The 18,302-nt window shown below is 40.7% G+C and overlaps 1 protein-coding gene across 18 annotated transcripts in view; it reads left to right on the top strand.

The window, feature by feature from the left end:
* Positions 1 to 18,302, top strand: part of LOC141577204 (trafficking protein particle complex subunit 9-like) — a 141,230-nt gene that overhangs the window by 114,263 nt on the left and 8,665 nt on the right. For 12 of the 18 annotated variants that reach the window (XR_012505955.1, XR_012505962.1, XR_012505961.1 and 9 more), the window contains 2 exons: positions 827 to 1,026; positions 13,512 to 13,607. The exons of 1 other annotated variant lie outside the window; for it this stretch is intronic. The gene's annotated coding sequence lies outside the window, so the exon portion shown is untranslated. Of the gene's footprint in view, positions 1 to 826; positions 1,027 to 1,125; positions 1,269 to 1,329; positions 2,472 to 13,511; positions 13,608 to 18,302 lie in introns of those variants that run through there. 5 more of the 18 variants (XR_012505957.1, XR_012505967.1, XR_012505966.1 and 2 more) reach the window with 4 other exon arrangements.

The following is an 18,302-nucleotide window of genomic DNA, read 5'->3' as shown; positions in this document are numbered from 1 at the left end:
GATCAGAGCCCGCAAAATAGGCCCTCCTGGATATTTCAGGCTAAAGGCAACTTTCTTTTACAAAAGGTGCAGAGATAACAAGTCTTAGCCTAGAAGACAGGGTACAGGTTTAAAGACAAACGAACACATCTAACATGGAGTCAAATTTGTTCTTTTCTATTACAATTTCTTTTTCCACCTCATAGATAATTTTAGTAAGAAACATGAGCAATTTTTTTACTTTTGCTTCTTAATAACGGATAAGTGGCCCAACTACAGTTTTGTGAACAGGGATGCTGTGCGGGCATAGGGGTCACAGCAAATTCTTGTTGGGGGTTTTCGACCCTGCAACATGTCTGATGCCCTGTGAGTGTTGGTGAGAGTCCCCCTAACCAAGGGCTCTCTTCAGGAACCACCATGTGGGCATTGACCTCTGGAGACTTCTTTTTCAGCTGTAGGAAATTTTTTTTAGATGCTGTGATGAAAAAATCACTCCAGCTGGGGATAATCAGGGAATAAAGGAAGGGGAAAAGGGCTTGGAGTAGTGTAGAAGAGAAGGACAGAAGATCAGGGAGCCTGGGGGCTTGGGGGCAGGGCCTCGGGAGAGAGAGTAGCAGAGGTGGGGAGGGGCCCGGCTCCAGAACCAGCTCCTGCACCTTTCCCTGCACCCAAGCCTCACAGCTTTTAATTGGGCCCAAGACTCTTTCCTGTCTGGATGTCACCCTGGGCAGAACGTTGAGAATCGAAGGTAAGGTGTGGGCAGCACTCACCTAGGGGGTCACTGAGGACTTGGTCAAGTCCACAGTGCCTTTTCTAGTCATGTGTCTTCACCTGTTCTTTATCTCAGGATCTGAGAAGCAGGAGCAAGGAACTCAGGGAGAGATCCAGGAAGACATCTGACTCTGTTAAGAGACGACAGTCACAGCGACACGGGGAGCGAGGACACTTGCAGCAAAGTAAAATGACTTCACAACTATTGCATCAGAGCTGCAGGTGTGAGAGAGCCTAAGCCTGTCTCAGAGTGCAGGGGACAAGAGGAAAGGAATGGTAAAATTAACACTGACAATTGAAATTTTGTTAAATAGCCTGCTAATATTAATTGTATCAAATGAATGTATGCAGGTGTATTTCTATGATCATTTATAGGTACACACAACCCCACCAGCCCCTCTTTCTCCCATCGGGGATGGGCTTTCTCAAGCACAGTGCCCCTCCTGGTTGAGTGGGCCACGCTGCGGGTCCTCGTCTGGGGCCAGGCTGCTGCAGGACACTGAGTCCCCGAGGCACGGCCTGGGAGACATGACAGGAACATCTCTGCTCATAAATGAGAGCCTCCGTTTCCCCCTGCAGTGTAAGAATGCCGGTGACTCAGTTAGAAGCATGCATCCAACCCGTCCTTCCGTGTCATCACCATCTAGAATCGGTGCCTGAATCTTCTGAATTTCTCCAGAATGTGGTTTAAAATCACCTTCGACAATTGAGTGTGTGTCCTCTTACAAGTGGAGGAATTGCTGCCGTTTCCCTGGAACTTACTCACCACTAGTCCATCTGATTTTTCTGTGCTAGGATTCAGTATGGCATGCTAAAAATTCTGCAGTCAGATCTTGAAACACTGATGAAGAGGATTATTTATTTTATTTCTTTATATGATAGTGTTTTACTTTCAAAATTCAGAGTTTTCGGTTCTTTCAAAAAATTTTTTGGGGGTTGGAGAAACAACTTTGCTCTTACCATCTCTGTGACCTGTTGCTTTGTGCCTCTCACCTGTCTTCTGTCACTTGTGAGGTGGTTCCATTTGTGACCCTGTCAGGGTTGTTCATGTTATAAAACATATAGTCTGTTAAAGTACAGTCCCTTTTACTCCGAAGACATTCCACAAATACTCCTTAAATCTGGGTGTGGTTTTAAGAAGACAGAATCATTAGAACATGTACTTGCAGGTTGCTAGTGCAAAATCCCCAAATCAATAGTCTAGCTCAACATCTAAAATCTTTCTAATCTACCTTGGGTTTGTATGGATAAGTGAAGCAGTTTGCTAAGAACTCAAGACCAGGGTTAGAATACAGGCTGGTGTAGCTCAGCAGGTCCTCCCAACCTGATGCTCTGCCAGAGGGAGGGGCCGAGGGGAGAGGGCTTGTCCTGCCCTCCCTGAGCTGACAATTTGATGGCAAAGATCTTTATCAGGTGAAGAACTGGGAGTTTCTTCTAAGAAGAGTGGGTTTGAAAAGAGTCCTAAAACCGCGGGAGTGACACAATCCCTTTTGTCTCAAGTACGTGAGAGCGGCTGTGGGGACACTTGGGAGACTCGTGAGTCCAGGTGTGCAGTGTTGGTGGCTTCCACTTGAGCGGTGGGACGGTCAGTGTGTAAAAGCGAACAGATTGAAGGCATGTTTAGATGGTAAAAATGAAAGGATGAATGCTGTCTGTGAAGGTAGGATGGAGGAAGGCCCAGGTTTCTGGGTGGATTAATGAGGTAAGTGATGGTCCTGCTGTGCTCTGAGGAGGGAAAGCTGCAGAGGGAGCTCTGGGGGATAACTGATGAGTTCAGCTGTGGGTGAAGTGAAAGGCTGTTAGATGTGTGGACTGGGAGATCTGGTGAGAGCAGGTACTGAGTAGGAGGAGGGGAGAGAGACCTTCAAATCATTTTGTCTTGTGAACATACAAATAAGTATGAATAATGACACACAACACCTCTATATTCTGGATTAAAACCCAGTAACATTTTTCTATATTGACTGCAGAAGTTCTTAATTATTTTTTAATAGAAATAAAAAAATAGAAACAAAATAGTGAAGTTAATGAACATCTTAGAGTTGATGTGTGTCCTTGTATGTATTTTGATACCTCATCTGTTTATAACCATAATCTACAAAAAGTTAGCTTGTTTAGCATAAGAGTTAAACAGAGGGACGTGAAACACACTGTTGGGGGTTGAGGCTGATCACCTTGGGCAAACTATGTCGCCTCTCTGTCCCTTAGTTACTTCTTCTGTGACTGCCTCCAGGCCCCTCATCACAGCTGATTTCCTAGACTAGATGTTGGGAGGGAGGCTGCTGAAGGGGCTAAGAAGTGGTAACTGCTTGGGATACTGAAGAGAGAGACGAAAACAGATTAAAGCCGAGAAACTGAGTACAAATACCCTCAAAAAAGGAAAAAAAAAATCACAAAGTGTTTTGAGCCACTTAGCGTAAGGGAAACAAAATCACGTGGACCCAATTTTCTTGAGCATATGAGTATAGTGGGTGGAAGGGTGTCATCAGAAAAGTGTTGAGAAAAGGCCTTTTGGTTTCCCTTGACATTTGCAGTAAGGATGGGAGCAGAAGCGAAAACCCACTGTTCACTGTGGAAGGTGCTCTTTTTTGCAAAACTGACCAAAGGTTGGAGACAAGTCATCAGCGGTGCTGGCAAATGAAGAGACTTCTGGATTGGGTGGGGCACTTGCTGTGACTTCCAGGTGGCCTGCTGGCTGGGGGCTGTGAGGCGGGCAGTAGGTTTGCAGGGTGACCCGGGCATAATTCCTGGCTCTGAGGCTGCTGGTCTGACTAGCAGACCTGAGCACCCGCAGACCTAATGGGGCAGCTCGGGATGTGGCCTGGGACACCTGCCTTTCTGAGGGCAAGAAGAGGGCTCCCCTGAGGGGGTGTCCCTGTGGAGAGTGGAAAAGTCCTCCTGCAGGGGAAGAAGTGCCTCTGAGCAGGGGGAAGGATGCACAGGCAAGACCAGCCTGAGCATGGAGGTTTTGGGAAGCCGGAAGTCATAAAGTGGCTCAAGCAGCCTTGTTCCTGCGAGATTGGAAGGAAAAGATGCTGAAAAAGCAGGCTAGGGTCAGACTGTGTTGTGGGTTATGAGTGACAGTAAAGGACTGGTCAGGCAGGCACGAGAGAACCCTGTGGGCGTCCCAGCTGGGGCATCACGCCAGAGGGAGGAGCAGAGGTATGGACTTTGCCACTTATTAGCTGTGTGACTTTGAGCAATATCACCCCAACCCTCTCTATATATATCTTCATCTGTAAAGTGACACAGCTCGTGTCATCAGAAGGCTTAGTTTAGCTCTGATCCTTTAGTCCAGTCCTGTCAGTGCTGCCCTGCAAGGTTCTGCAGCAGCTGCTCTTACCCTGAGAAGGGAGGGCGTAGAGGGACATTGTAGTGCCCGAGGGCAGGAAGGGGTTGCTTTAAAAGCAGACATGTAGCCGCCTGCAGCTGCAGGCCTGCAGGCAGTTTGGTTGATGGTCCTGGAGAGGACTTTGGAGGCCATAGCATCATCTTAAAACTTGTTTTCCCTTGGGGACCGGATTTGCCTTTGCAGATTAATGTTGAAGATTTGGGCTTCTGGCAAAGCTGTTTTCAGAGATGAGTATATACATAACATATAGTATAAAATAAAATGCTTTTATTTAATCTGTGGGACTTTGTAGCTGTTTGGAGCAGTTCTGTTGGCCTGGTCTCCACGGAGGACACTAGGGGTCAGCAGAGCGTGCGGGAGGGCAGGCCAACCGCTGTGCTTCTGCGGGGGGTTCTCCCCAGCATGGAGCTCTGTTAAGTTGAATCTTCTCTGAGTTTGGTTGCCAAGCGTGCAGACAGCAAATTAATGAGTTCTGCTGGGATTGTATAATGACAGGAAGAAAGAGGAAACTGTAGTTTTTCGGGACTAGAACATGCTTTTGGTTCCTGACTCAGTGTGTTCCATTACAGAATTGATGAGTTGTGTCTATTCTGGGACTTCATTGAAATAATCGTTCAGCCTAAAATTTAAGAGTTATGTTTTATTTGGCGGGAGGCCTCGAGCCTGGATGACAGCCTCTCAGATCTCTGAGGGACTGCTCCCAAGAGGTAGGGGAGGAGCTTGGATAAATAGGAGCTTTACAACAAAGACCAGGTACTTGGAACAATAAAAGATTGCTTGTTATCTAAAGAAAGCCAGATACCTCAAGTTCAAGTATTTAGTGCTTTTCTATGTATGGGATGAAGCAAACATATGGGTTATTGAATTCATTCCTTTGGCAAGCACCTAGCTATCTAGGGACAGTATCCTGTCCTTTCTTATTCTGAGTCTGCTCAGAGGGCACCACTGTGAGTGGCTGAAAGGCTGGGTTTCAGGCATATCCTCGCTGGGGTGTGGCAGCAGCTGCTGAGGGCTTGGTCTCAGTATTCTTTGTTTACTGACATGGTTGCAGTATTTTCACTCACATTGTAGTATTTTCATTCACAGTGCTCCCCCTTGGTCCTAAATTCGACCTATATTTTGAGAGACATTTCATGACCAATTTTGTCCCACGGTGCTAGGATGGCTCATTCCTATTTCAGGTGAAGAATTTTCTGAGCTGCCATTCAAGGTGTTAGGTTTTTTTATCAGGGCCTGTTGATACTAAAAGTTTTCTGGATCGCCTGTCTTACTAGTCTATTATGATCCAGGAAATGTTTGCCCTTCGTTGCTCATTCCCATACCTAGAATCACACTATTACATTTATTTTATGCAGGGTTAAAAATTTTATCTATTTCTTCAGGATGTTTAGCCATCATCAATCTTGTAGGCCTAGTTACACGTTGGGAAATATAACAGACAACAGTTTAATAAAATAGAGATCATATAACTAATATAGCTAGTAACGTTTTTAAGTAACGAGTAAGAATTTAATAGTAGAGAAGTTGTATATTTGGGTTAAAATTTTGCTTGTATTTCTGATTGAGTTTGAGTGATCTTATGAGAAAGTTCATATTTATGGTCAGGCTCCGAGCAGGTATTAATTGGCCAGGTGAGTTCTCCCACGTTGTAAGATCAACAGTGGCCTAAACAGAACTATAAATTATTTTTAGAATAACGTTTCTGAGGGCTATCTAGTTAGAGCCTTGGAGTAGGGAAACCCACCAAGGTAACACAGAAGTACTAGACATAGGTAATTTACCATAAACTTAACAATTGGAGTAGTTCATAATCAAAGGTAGGAGAAATTGTCAAAGTAATTGGTATACAAGCCTGGTCCGTTGTCTTGGGTCAGCTGTCGAGCTCAGATGTCGTCTTCTTCTCATCCTGGCCTGGTAGCTTTTTCACCATTTTGGCATTGTTTTCAGGTGAGCAAGTGCTCTATAGGCCAGTGCACTGAAGGGGCTGTTTCTGATAGGAAATGAATCCGAAATTCCGTTTCCTTCAGCTTTTGTGTGTATGGTCTAGTTAAGAGTACTTGATAAAAGGTCTTTCCATTCAGGTTGGAGACAGTTCTTTAAGTCATGCATGTTCCAGTATGTATAATCCCCTGGCTTAGGTCATGGAGCATTGGAAATTTACACAAGGATAGATTACTGAGCTTCGGAAACAAACCTAGAGTATCCTTTTCATAATTAAATTAAACTGTACAGCAATATGACATAAAAGCAAGGAATGATCTGGGAAGTGTCTTAGTAAATATAGACCTCAATTAACAAAACTAGAACTTAATATCCAGTAAAATATAAGATTTTTTCTCTCTAAAATTACCCTCATTTTTCTCAAAGCCAAATCAAGATTAATTTCTTTACAAGTCAAGTCTGATTATTTGATAATATAGGCTTTTTTAAATTGGCTGTGTTGGAACTTTTAATTAGGAGTCTCAGGGTAGAATGTTAATAAGATTTGCTAAGGCCTGGAAAGCCCCGTCAACGGCTTGTCATGGATTTCTGCCTTACAAATTTAGGTAAATTCTTTTCTCTTTAAAATCCTTAAAATACCTTGAGATTCCTATATCTGTTAGGAGATGGTCTTCCTCATTTGTATGATAGAGCCACTGGGGACCTAAGAGTTTTTAGTCTATTGAGGGATCAGATAGAGAGAAAAGATAACTGTTCCAAGTCTGATTACATAGGTATAATTTATCAAATTGCTGTGAATCATAGCTAGCTTAAAGAGAAGAGATTCTTTATGTCTGGGAAACAGGTTAAAAGCCAGTAGTATTTTAAACAAAATCAAAATTTATAAACATATTCACCAGTTTACTCAGTCCCATGTAACTAATTCTTTTAATCACAGTTTTCATTGGAAATTTAAAATTTCTTACCCAGTTTAGTTCACTGCTATAGTTTGAAATTTATTAGAAATCAGTAAATCTCCTTGAAGAGCAAGCATTTTGCAAAACCATCAGAAGACAACCATTAACTGTCTATAAATGACAAAAGATTTAAAATCATGGTTAAATACCGTTACACTATAATCGATAAAGAAACCTGGTCACTATACCCAGAATTATCACTGGTAACATTTCAGATATACCAGAATTTTAGGGAGTCCATATAATTTCTACAATATCTATATTAATAATATTTTCTCATACAATATAACCTTAGAAGATTTATTATTCATTTGACAATATCATGTTATTTAACATGCCAATTGAAATTTACTCTTTTAAAATCTCTCTTTGGGATGTTTCAGGGGCCATCTGTAACTTCCCAAACTTAACTGGAGATTAAAAGAACTTTAATTAGAAATTGATATCTGGGGATCTTTTTAAAAGATTTCAGAACACTTGGTCAGATAAACATATAGGTCACTGTAAAGCAGTACTTATTCATTAACAAGAAAATACGTCAAACGTAAAGGCAGAACAGATCAGTTAAGTGGTATAAGAAGGTTTACAATCTGTTGCTGAAGGTGGATTAACATTTCAAAAAACATGTTTCCTCTTAACAGCGAGAAAACCAAATCTAGTCTTGTACCAACTTACTTCTAAGATTCATTTACTTTGCCCAAGTTGATTCTAAATTTAGCCAATTCCGACAACGTACGAAACTCTTTCCTTAGGGTACCTCTTCCACAAGCCTTCCACAGCTTTCTATTCTCATATTAGTGTGTCCCTTATTTTCTCTTCCATTCAGAAATAACCAGCTTCAGGACAAAGTCACTATTTTTCATTAACAAAATATAATTCCATTCTTATATCTTCCTTTACACATTTATCTTACTTTCCTAGGATACTGAGATCATTCCCTTAAAAATAGAGTCTATTTCAGGGTGGCACCAACCATTTATTAATATATCTAAACACCTTTAGTTTCTCTGTAAGAGTAAGTTAAATGTTAAGTAATTCATATTTCAATCTTATTTTATCTGAAAATGGCATAGCTATTAAATAAAATCCTATCATTTAACTTAATTTAGCACAACTCTAGAATTTAAAGATACCAAACATTTAGAGATTATGTTAAGCATACATTTTAAAAATATATTTTAAAAATTTACCCAAAGCTCTCATCTCATTTGCATTTAATTTACTTAAAATTTTACCACACCACATTACTGTTATTTTTTTCTTGACAAATCTTCACCAGATATAACAGAATCTTATTTGACTTTCATTAAACCTAGGTACAGTAAAGGTATTATACTTAATATTGATGACTTTAAAGATGTCTATATTAATTAGAACAAACTTAAACTAAACAATATCAAATATTATCTTAATATTGAATTTTTCCAGTTCACGTGATGCTGAAAGTCAATTTGTTCAGTTTTTATTTTAAAAATACTTAATTTGTAAGCTCTTATTTTTTACGTCAATTAAGCAGAGATCTTTGACTTTGATTTTTTTTTTTAGCTGTATAAATATCTCACATCTGTAATGTGTACGCAGGTTTATAAACAGACAAAAGCTAGAGATCTCATAGCTTCACTTTAAAAGTTAATTATAATATAGGTATAATAATAGTTCTAGTAGGCTGAATTTGCTTGCTCAAATCACTAAGGCTTACTATTTATGAAACAGATATTTAAGATTTCTTGACAAAGTCTGAAGGACCCGTCAGAGTTCTGAGTTCTAAAATGCCAAAAATTTCTTGGCCCTAAGTTTTATCTCATTGAGCTAACTAGGCTCAGTCCTAGGTCACTGTTTCTGTATTTACATTTCTGGTCTGCAAGACAAAGACACACGCTTCCAGTTCCCCAGAGAACTGCTCTGTCACCCAGAACCAATTGTATCTCCTTAATTGGCATTTTTTTTATCAATCAGGAGAGCTGTAAACAAAGAATTCAATGTTTTAAAACTTTAAGGTTTACTTTATCATGTCTTCCAAAGCTTGCATAAGGTATTTAGTGATGTCTCTTTTCCTTGAGTTATAAGTTAAACCCAGGGTAAACCTCTTATTATATTTTTTTTATTAGCCACTGTATATTAGTTTTTAGTTCTACGTTATATTGGACGGCTCATGTAACTCTAATGGTTTCCTTTACTTTGTTCAATTAATATTTTCTGAGGGACAGATATGTGCCCAGCCTTATAATACCAAGAAGGGGAAGCGTTTTTCCATTGAAACAGATCTATCCCACAACATAATTAAGCAAAAGGTTTATATAAAGACCATTTAAATATACCAATTTTATAAATATTTATCTCAAATTTTTTAAATCTTATACCTTTAATTTTTATATTTATTAGGTTTAATCAATAATTTTTATTTCTAGAAGGATTGCCAGAAACTTTTTGTTGTTGTTGTTCATTGTATCTAATTTTATAGAAAAGTCTCTAGGATGCCCAAGTTTCAGCCAAAGTGCTTAGGTCCTACTCAATTTTTAATTTGATTAATTGGTCTGTTGTCCCAATCATTAATCAAGTATATCAGTCTATATATACATATATTTTAAACTGTGGCAAATAAAATGGACTTGTTTGAACTTTAATGTTGGGGGACAGTAGGTGATCTCTTTGGCCCTTTTTTTTAACTTTACTAGTGTAGTATCAAAACCTTGTATCTATTCCAAAAATGTCCATTTTATTTATCTCATTCAAAATAACCATATAAAAATATTTATCCATTTGGGATAAGCCCTTATCTTTTTTTTTTCTGACATTTTTACAATCCTTTTTCCAGTTATTCAACTTAATTACCAATAATTATTCTAAGTTTTTATTAACATCTCTAGAACCATTTATTGGAAAGGAAAAACACAAATGTAGCTTTTCAAAACAGTTTTTTTTTTTTAACTAAGTTCTTAGGTTAACAATTAGATATATTTTTCTATCTTTAAACTTGATTTTAATAGGTACCAATTAAACAGCTGTTTATCATGAGATCTCTTTCAACTTTCACAAATTTAAAAGCTTTTCCAAATTAAAGGATCCATCATATGGCCATCAATTTATATATATATATATATATAGTGATTTTAAATTAATAAGATGAAGAGGCTTTTCCACATGAGAGTGGGGGTGTTGCCTAAATAAAATTCAAAGCTTTACTCTCCAAAAGCTAAAGGCCTTTGTGGTCCAGGCTGATGCAACAAAGTTTAAGATGGCAAAATATCTGAAAATTGGTACAAACAAAGAATTGCTTAGAATCCAATTTATTTACGTGGCCACCATATGTACGCAATACTTGTACCTTTTGTATGGCAGAGTCCAAGGTTTCCTTTAAAAAGAAAGTAAACATACATATACATACATAAACACACTTAAAAGACCCAGAGAAAGATAAAACGTTTACATTTCAAGGACACAGGAAGAGAAATTCAAGTTCCCCCTAAAGTGGATTTTGTTTTTATAAGTTCAGAATTCCAAAAAATGTTTCTATCAGGCCTGATTATTTACTTTCAGATTGAGATTTTCTTTTCTAATTCCCAATTAATGTTGTAAGTTTTGTATGTACATAAACCTGGCTGGGGTATTAATTGGAGGCTGGCAATCTGTCATTTCTTTTTCTTTTCTTTTCTTTTTTTAATTTTTTTTGAAAGTTCTATTCCCCATTGTAAGGTCGGGTACTCAGAATAAATTTGCTAGTAAGATTTCCCGCAGGGACAACTCTATGGCATGAAGTCTTTGTCTCTACCACTCCTGCAAGATTCTCTGTCACCCGAGAAAGCTGTTACCAGCCAGGAGGATGGTCCCATTTTTGGAGTTGAAAGGTTCCTCGTAAGAGTTTTACTTTTATCCTGAAAAATTCAATGGATGTAACCAAATTGAGGAAAACATTAGACCAGCCTCTTACCTAACCACTCAGTCCTGAACCCAGTGTTTTCAACTTGGACCCACTCAGGACGTCTCCACTGGGTGAGTATTTTCCTAATAGGTTTCCACCAGCCCACTTCTGACGTCTCTTCAATGTGGGTATTTCCCGTTACCTTTCAACGAGGTCCCACCCAGTATGTCTCCACTGGGTGGGTAATTCCCCCCAGTCTCCTTCAACTGGAGGGCCAGGTACCTGGAAACACCGCCAAATAAAACTCAGGATTATCAACCAATATATGAGATCCGAGAACCAGGAGAGACTCACCCAAATTCATCTGGACTCCCCGAGGAGGCGGATGGTCACAAAGGGCCACTGCTGGTACAAAGGCCCCAGTTACTCGGAGAGTTCAGGTGGAGAAAGTCTGCTCTGGGTCCCTTCATGGTGTCCAAAACAGTTGACTGAAATACATGTGCCACCTAAAATTTAAGAGTTATGTTTTATTTGCGGGAGGACTCGAGCCGGGATGACAGCCTCTCAGATCTCTCTGAGGGACTGCTCCCAAGAGGTTTGGGATGAGCTAGGATATATAGGAGCTTTACAACAAAGACAAGGTTGTTGGAACAATAAAAGATTGCTTGTTATCTAAAGAAAGCCAGGTATCTCAAGTTCAATAATTTAGTGCTTTTCTATATATGGGAGGAAGAAAATATTTTGGACTCACTGAATTCATTCTTTAGACAAGCACCTAGCTATCTAGGGCCAGTATCCTGTCCTTTCTTATTCTGAGTCTGCTCAGAGGGCACCATTGTGAGTTGCTGCAGCGGCTGGGCTGCAGGCCTTTCCTCGCTGGGGGGTGGCAGCAGCCGCTAATGACTTGGTTTCAGCATTCTTTGCTTACTGACATGGTTGCAGTATTTTCATTCACATTGTAGTATTTTCATTCACGGAATGATTATGGATAATCTGCAACCTTGGAAAGCAGCCGAGATGGAATTACTGCAGGTACCTTCTACTTTAATAAGCCGTGTGCAAACATAAACATGGAGGAAGCATACGTTTGGATTTGGTGGTGTAGGGAAGGGTTTCTGCACATTACAGGAGAACGCAATGCAGAATTCCTTAAGTCCACCTTTCTTTTCTGTAGTGGTTTCTGAGAACAGTTTATGGTAATTAACCAACATTGACAAACGGTGGCACACATTGCATTTAAGAGCTGGCCGACTGCACACTTAGGTATTGGACAGGTGGAATTCATAGGCAAGTGATCAGGTGGCTGGGAGAGAGTTGGAGACAAGGCCTGGGCCCAGAATCCGGTTTAAACTGCCATTTCCTCACCATAGGGCCTTGGACTAGAATGTAACCTCTCTTAACCTGTTGGTGAATCTGTGAAATGGGCATGATATTATTCGTTTCTTCCTGGGATTGTTGTAAGTTCTGAAGAGTATTGTAGCACACATGAAGCACTTAACACACTGGCATTTATCAGTGTTCACTGTGTGCGGCTGCCCCACTTCGCGTGTGTCAGAGCCGTAAAGGCAGCATTTGTCTGTTGAGGACGCACTGGTAGCCCCTTGGCTAGGTTATGAATTTGGTGATTTCCTTTAATCCTTGTAACTCTGTGTGCCATGGGCATTTATTTTCATGGACAGATGAGGAATCTCAGGGTAAAGAAGACTGTAATTTGCCCAAAGTCAGATCATAATTTTGGGTGCAGTGGCCTCGGTTCAGCATGTGCCCCAGGGCCTTCTGCCCTCTCCGTTCAGCAATAGAGCCAGATGTGGGGTCAGCTGTTTCCCAGCCCAGAATATCTGGCAGGCCGCAAGACACACTGGCCCTGTGCTGCTTGAGCAAAAACTCCGGGGGGAGGCAGTTATAAAAGGGATAAACATAAAAACAGATGACAGCAAACTGTGATCAGCTCTGAGAAGGAAAGGAACACACCTCGCAGTGCAGAGCTGCGAGTTTTCCCATCAGTGCTGCTCTGGGGGCGTTCATATCGGCTAAACAAACTCTGCTGCTGCACCAAGGCAGGAAGGCAGGGAGCGTGTGGCCAGGTAGACAGGGCCTTGTTATCATACTCATTACCCATTAAGCTGCAGCTGTCACGGGCAATTACCTAGTAAACAGTTGTCGGTAATAATCATCACGCACTTTTCTTGGTAGTTTTATTGGCCCCACCTTTGAGATGAGGTCATTGAAGCTGGGGAGTTTGCTGCATGCCCGTGATCACCTTGGAAATACCCCCAATGGTCTATCAACCTAGACTGGTGTGGCTGTCATGTCCCAGCCCTGTGAATGGCATCGTGTTGCTTCTCCCAAGTGGCCCAAATGACTGACATTGATATTCTTAATTCGTAGGAAATGGTATGTGACAATAGGTGAAAAAGGTAGTAAGAAATTGTTTGGAAAACTAGAAGAAAATCCAATTCTTCCCCAGCTGGGGAAGCGCACCCAGTGTCACCCACCCTACTCACTGCCTGTCACCTCCTCCTTGCTGACTCCACGTTCAGAAGCCACTCTGAGCCTTTGAAGAACATTTTGCCTCATGACACTGTTGAATAGGACCTGCGAACCCTCTGTCCCTGGTTAACCCTCTCTTCAAAGCCATTTAAATTTTTTGCAGGCTCCTCAGCTCAGATGTAAGAAAAGACTCTTTAAACTTCTTGATGCAGCTCCTTAATGAAGATCTTGTGAAGGAAACCTACTCAAAACCTGGGAGGTATGCACACAGTGACTGCAAACTCAGCACTTTGTGATGTTCAGTATCAGATTCGTGGGTGACTCAGGAAAGGCTTTTATAAGGTAACAAGGGGAAAGTGAATGGACGCAGGATGTGTGAGACTGAAACATCTCGGTCCCAGCCAGCAAGGCACCTGCGTTCAGGATGGTGGGTGGGGAGTGCAGAGTTGTCACAAAGAAAGAAGTGGTGGGATGGGAGGGAGGACAGTTAGGTACTTTACTGGGGAGGGAAACAGTGGGTTGAACATTTCCTGGTTGAACAAGAGGACTGTGACATGATGTGCTTGTATTTTGGAGAGAAGGGTTTTGTGGGGACAGGCCTAGGGAGAACGCTCTGTGGCTGGGGAGTCAGCACAACAGGGAAACACACAGAACTGGGCAGACCCCAGGGCCCCTGCTGGGGAAGAGGCTGCCCGCCAATTCGAGCCCTGGGGGCTGCTTCTGTCCCTTAGCTGGGGCCTCAGAGCTCCCTTCACAACCCAGTCCTGTTGATACAAGAAAAAAAAAACGTGACGCATGAGAAGGGCTGTGTCTCAGGCTTTGGATGAGCCCCTGGGATGTGCCCCACCAGATTTTGTTCCTTGGCTTCATGCAGTAAAGAATTCAAGAGCAAGCCAGTGTTGAGTAAAGGTATATTTATTCAGAGAGATACATTGAAAGGCAAGAGAAACTTCACGAGTTGTGGGGGTTTGATGTTCAGATTAAAAGTAGGTACACACTCCACATAGTGTGGGCCTTCTCTGAAGTGGGAGAGAGAGTGGTGACTCCGAGGTGGTGTTTTGTTGCTCTTTTTTCTTGGGCTTGGTGGTTTCATATGCTAATAAGTAGAAGGATCAGCCTTAGGGCAAGGGGCTTGTATCCCCAGAGAGTTGACCATTTCCCACCCTTTGACCTTTTGTGGCTAGCCTTGGGACTGCCATGGTGCCTGGGGCATGTTATTCACCATGTTACTATTACAGTGGGTGCATAATGAAGCTCAAGATCTGCTAGAAGTTAAATCTCTTCATCCTGTGCCTCAAGGCCTATTGGGGGTTGAATCCTTCACCATTATGATGTTAATTGTTGTGGCCTTCCTTGAATGGATGTGCTCTGCCCCCTTCCATCCTATCTCACTGTGATGACACAGAGAGAACAAAGGCCGGGCCCTGCCTGTGCTCCTGCATTTAACAGCGGGAGGTGAGGTGTGGGCTTATGATGACTCTGAGTGGTGAGAAGGATGTTTCAGATTTTCCCACGTGAGACATGGGGACCTGCCAGCACCCACTGCAGAACTATCTCACGGGCATCGTCGCTTGTGTTGTTTTGGAAACAACAGGCCAGCCAAGAAACAAGCACCACACAGAGGGTTGGAGTACTGAGATTTATTACCCCGGCGGGCTCAGAGGGGCTTCTGTTCCGAAGCTCTGAGCACCTCCAAGACCTGCACGTGAGGTTTTATAGGTTTAATTACAAGTATGGGACTATTAGCCAATAAGGCTCCAACAACAAAAAGCAAGGAATCAGTACACTGAAGCTTATCAATTTGGAACAGATCACATTACTGACAATTGTTGACATCGGATTTACGAGTTAGCCCAGCAAAACTTACATCAGTAAACGGACACTTATCACACTTAGATTTGTGACTTAGCTTGTTAGCCCAGCTGGGCTTTTCCTTCACAGTGTCACTCATCTTTTCTGTTTTTGTTTTTTTTTTTAAGTATTTAATCCAAATTTAATATCAGGATTATTTGGGAAAGAAATTTCTCTTTTTCTTTTCTTTGGGGCTCTTTGGGGGGGTAGGTAATTAGGTGTATTTTTCTGTTAGTGGAGGCCCTGGTGTTCGAACCCAGGACCCTGTGCACGCTAAGCACACGCTGTACCGCCCTCCCCATCATCTTTTTCTTTTTGCTTTATCTGTCAAGAATCTTACACCTGAATTTCTAGTCGGCCTTTAACACTTGCCCTGACTTCATGGAATCCATTTTTATGACTTTACCTCCCCCTGGTTTCATTTAAGTATTGAATCTCCATTTTCTCTTCACTCTCAGTTTTGCCTTTTTGTTGTTATGGTTGTTAAGCTGTGTTTGAAAAAATTGTTTAATTTCTCTTTTAGCAGGAGGCTAAAAGTAAATAAATATGTAAACAAACAGCACACTTAAATGCTTTTATACATTCTAAGCTGTTTAGTAGTTACTTAAAAACTGAATTGAATATTAAAGTGATAACATTTTTAAATTATTTTTTAATTTTTTACAAAGATATAGCTGATTTAAAATATGATATATTTCAGGTGTACAATAGATGCTCCATTTATAGTTACTGTAAAACATTGGCTGTATTCCCTGCGTTGTAAGATACATCCCTGTAGCGTGTTTACATTATATGTTGCAGTTTGTATAAGAAAGTTGGGTAACGCAGAGTCTGGGATGTGGCTGTGTCTGACCCAGGTTCACGCTCACACTGCCTGTTAGAGCTCAGGCCCTCACTCCTGTATGCAGGAGAGCGAGTGGAGGTAGCTCTCATCAGCGCTGGTACCAACCTCTGAGTGGCAGTGAAAGCAGTGACTGTGTGTGGACGTGCAAAGTGTTGTTTCAAGAGCTTTACATGCATTTTTGCATTTAATAATTAAAGCCCTCCTGTGAGGAAGCGTTTTATGATTTTAATGAATAAAACTTTTTTTTGATATTGATAGACTTCAAACCTCCGGAAAATTTACAGGAATAGTACAATAAACACTCAGATACAGTTCACCTTAAAGGGCACTATTTGGCCTTTTGTGTCTGGCTTATTTTAGCATAAAGTTTGAAGGTTCATCCATGTTGTAGCCTTAATCAGTACTTTATTCTTTTAGTTTGATAATATCCTTTTTCTTTTTTTTCGTTTTTGGTCTATTTAAAAACATTTTCATTGAAGTCTAGTCACTTTATAATGTGTCAGTTTCTTTTGTACAGCACAACACTTCAGTTAAAGAAGAACATACCTGTATTCATTTTCATATTCTTTTTAAACATAAGTTACTATAAGATAATAAATATATTCTCCTGTGCTATACAGTATAAACTTGCTGTTTATTCTATACATACTCTGTATCTGCAAATCTTGAACTCCCAATATATTCCTTCCCACACCCTCTCCTCTCTGGTAACCATAGTTTGGTTTCTATGTCTCTGTGTCTGTTTCTGTTCTGTAGATAAGTTTATCTTTTTGTTTCTTTGCTTTATTTTTTGTTTTTTGTTTTTTTGTTTGTTTGTTTGTTTTAGATTCCACATGTGAGCGATCTCATATGGTATTTTTCTTTCTCTTTCGGGCTTACTTCACTTAGAATGACATTCTCCAGGTCCATTCATGTTGCTGCAAATGGCATTATTTTATTATTTTTTTATGGGTGAATAGTAATCTATTGTACAAATACACTACAAACTCTTTATCCAGTCATCTGTCAGTGGACATTTAGGTTGTTTCCATGTCTTGCTATTGTAAATAGTGCTGCTCTGAAAGTTGGGGTGTAGGTGTCTTTTTGAATTACGGATCCTTCTGGATATACGCCCAGGAGTGAGATTGCTGGGTCATATGAGAGGTCAATTTTTAGTCTTTTGAGGAACCTCTATACTGTTTTCCACAATGGCTCCACCAAACTTCATTCCCACCACAGTGTAGGAGGGTTCCCAATTCCCCGCAGCCTCTCCAGCATTTACTGTCTGTGAACTTCTGAATGATGGCTATTCTGACTAGTGAGAGTTGATACTTGATTGCAGTTTTGATTTGCATTTCTCTGATAATGATATTGAGCATTTTTTCATGTGCCTATTGGTCAATTGTATGTCTTCATTGGAGAAATGTTTCTTTAGGACTTCTGACCATTTTTGGATTGAATTGTTTGTTTTTCTTTCTTATGAAGTGTAAAAGCTGTTTACATATTCTGGGAATTAAGCCCTTGTCAGTCTCATTTATTGCAACTATTTTCTCCCATTCCATAGATTGTCTTTTTGTTTTGCTTATTGTTTCCTTTTCTGTGCTAAAGCTTGCAAGTTTAATTAAATCCCACTTGTATATTTTTGCTTGTATTTCTATTGCTTGAGTAGACTGCTCTAGGAAAACATTGTTGAGATGTATGTCAGATGTTTTGCCTATGTTTTCTTCTAAGAGGTTCATAGTGTCTTGACTACATGTTTAAGTCTTTAAGCCATTTTGAATTCATTTTTGTGTATGCTGTGAGGGAGTAGTCTAACTTCATTCATTTACATGCAGCTGTCCAGTTTTCCCTACATCATTTGCTGAAGAGGCTGTCTTTACTCCATTGTATGTTCTCACCTCCTTTGTCAAAGATTCAATGACCAAAAATTTGTGGGCCTATTCTTGGTAATTTTGTTTACCCATTCATTGATGGATGGATATTGTTTGTAACCTTTGGCTACTCTGAATGATACTGCCATGAATATTGATGTGTAAGTTTTTGTGAGAATATATTTTCATTCTGTTGGCTGTACAGTTGGCCCGCCATATCTGTAGTTTCCACTTCATGGATCCAGATGGCTGGTTGTAAAGGGACTCGAACATCCTTGGATTATGGTATCCAGGGTGGGGGGTTCCTGAAACGAACCCCCTGAGGATACTGAGGGATGACTCTATATGTAGGAGTGGAATTGCTGAGCCATATATTTCTAACCTTTTGAGGAAACACCAGGCTTTTCCA

Source organism: Camelus bactrianus, chromosome 3 (genome assembly GCF_048773025.1).
Source record: "Camelus bactrianus isolate YW-2024 breed Bactrian camel chromosome 3, ASM4877302v1, whole genome shotgun sequence".
Taxonomy (NCBI): domain Eukaryota; kingdom Metazoa; phylum Chordata; class Mammalia; order Artiodactyla; family Camelidae; genus Camelus; species Camelus bactrianus.
The sequence above is the reverse complement of the archived record's forward strand: the minus strand, read 5'-3'. Positions and strand labels throughout refer to the sequence as shown.